The sequence below is a fragment of the Carcharhinus amblyrhynchos genome, chromosome 3, assembly GCF_965287045.1.
Source record: "Carcharhinus amblyrhynchos chromosome 3, sCarAmb.v2.hapA, whole genome shotgun sequence".
NCBI classification, from domain to species: Eukaryota; Metazoa; Chordata; class Chondrichthyes; order Carcharhiniformes; family Carcharhinidae; genus Carcharhinus; species Carcharhinus amblyrhynchos.
Window position 1 is genome coordinate 30,207,922 of NC_137326.1, and position 2,688 is coordinate 30,210,609.

Sequence of the window (2,688 nt, forward strand, 5' to 3'; positions counted from 1 at the left end):
CAGAGGACACTGAAAGTCTGCAAAGGGATTATAGATAATCTGAGTGGGCGAGGGTCTGGCAGATGGGGTACAATGTTGGTAAATGTGAGATTATCCATTTTGTTAGGAAAAACAGCAAAATGGACTATTATTTAAATGATAAAAAATTGCAGCATGCTGCTATGCAGAAGGACTTGGGTGTCCTTGTGAAGGAATCTCAAGGAGTTGGTTTGCAGGTGCAGCAGGTAATTAAGAAGGCAAATGGAATTTTGTCCTTCATTGTTAAAGAGATGGAGTTTAAAAAGTGAGATTGTATTGCAGCTGCATAAGGTGCTGGTGAGGCACGTGGAGTACTGTGTACAGTTTTGGTCTCCTTATTTAAAGGATATACTGGCATTGGGGTGGTGGTGGGGTGGCAGAGGAGATTCACTAGGTTGACTCCAGGGTTGGTTTATGAGGACAGACTGAGTATACTGGGGCTATACTCATTGGAATTCAGAAGAATGAGGGGAGATCTTAGAGAAACATATTATTAAGGGAATAGATAAGATAGAAGCAGGGAAGTTGTTTCCACTACTGGGTGAAACCAGAACTGGGGGGCATTCCTAGAGCATCCTTGAATATTCAGTTTGGTCAACCTGCAGTTATGTCTCTATAATTGCAATCATATTATACCCATTTACAGTTATTTGCACTGTTAATTTGTCTATTGCAAATGCACCATGCATTCAGATACATTGCCTTTAAACTTGTCTTGTACATTTTTACACATTTTCCTTACACTATGGCTCTATTTGCTGCTAGCCCTAGTTTCCTCTGCATTCCACTTTCACTTTCTACCTTGTTTTTCTCTCATCTCCACAGTACTAGTAAATACCCCTGCAAGGATATGGTCCTGCAACCTGGTCGACTTCTACAGGTCTAATCTTCCCCAGAATTGGTCCCAGTATCTCAGGAATCCAAATTCCACAACCCTATGCTATCTCTCCAGCCACACGTGAAATTGGTTCATTCTCAATCTCACATGCACGTGGCATGGGAGTAATCCTGAAGTTACTACCTTTGAGGTCCTGCTTTTTACATTATTGTCCAGATCTCTATATTCTGCTTTAAGGACCTCAGCCCTTATTTGACCTATTTTGTTGCTACTTCTGGCTGTTTTGGGGAGGGTTTAAACTAGATTTGCAGGGGAATGGGAACCAGAGTGCCAGAACAAATAGTGGAGCAGGGGTGGACATAAATGATAATAGTTCATGCAAAATCACAAATAGAAGGGTTGTGTGTGGTGGTAATAATTTTGAGGTGTGTTTATTTCAATGCCAGGAGTATTGTGTGGAAAGCAGACAAGTTGAGTGCATGGATTGACACATGGAATTGTGACATTATAACAATTACTGAAACTTGGCTACAGGAGGGGCAGGACTGGCAGCTCAATGTTCCAGGGTTCCAATGTTTCAGATGTGACAGGCAGAGGGATGAAGGGATGGTGACATTGCTAATCAGGGAGAATGTTGCAGCAGTGCTCAGGCAGGGCAGATTAGAGGGCTTGTCTGCCAAAGCCATATGGGTGGAGCTGAGAAATAGGAAAGGTATGACCACATTAATGGGGTTGTATTATAGACCACCCAATAGTCAGCAAGAATTGAAGGAACAAGTCTGCAGAGAGATAGCACACAACTGCAGGAAACAAAGTTATGACAGGAGGGGATTTTAATTTTCCACATATAGATTGGGACTCCCATATTGTTGGAGTTTGTAAAATGTGTTCAGGAAAATTATTCTAAATCAATATATAGAAGTACCAACTAGGGAGGATGCAATATTAAATCTCCTATTAGGAAATGAGTTAGGACAAGTAATGGAGGTGCGTGTGGGGGAACACTTTGGTTCCAGTGATCATAACGCCATTAATTTCAACTTGATCATGGATAAAGATAGATCTGGTCCTTGGGTTTACGTTCAAAATTGGAAGGCGGCCAAATTTGAAGAAATGAGAAAGATCTAAAAAGCATGGATTGGGACAGGCTGTTCTCTGGCAAGTGATTGGTAAGTGGGAGACCTTCAAAGGAGAAATTTTGAGAGTGCAGAGTTTGTATGTTCCTGTCAGGATTAAAGGCAAAGTGAATAAGAATAAGGAACCTTGGTTCTCGAGGGATATTGCAACTCAGATAAAGAGAGATATATGACATGTATAGGCAACAGGGAACAAATCAGATGCTTGAGTATAAAAAGTGCAAGAAACTACTTAAGGAAATCAGGAGGGCTAAAAGAAGACACGGTTGTTTTGACAGTCAAGATGAAGGATAATCCTAAGAGCTTCTACATGTATATGAAGTGCAAAAGGATAGTAAGGGATAAAATTGGTCCTCTTGAAGATCAGAGTGGTTGGCTTTATATGGAACCAAAAGAAATGGGGGAGATATTAAAACATCTATTTGTCCCCTTACAATAGAATCAACTACCACTATAGCGCTCCCATTTTTTTCTCCTCACATTGTGCAGCCAAGCCACTCATGGTGGCACAGACTTGCATCTTGTTGTATCTCCCTAAGAAATCAACTCCCCCAGCAGTATCCCAAAAGGAAAATCTGTTAGAGAAGGTGATGGACCAAGAACTCCTGCACTACCTGTCTTGTGAATCACTTGGTTCTATATTTAATTCTCATGATTCTGGGAGATCATATTTAAAACAACTAAATGACAAACACA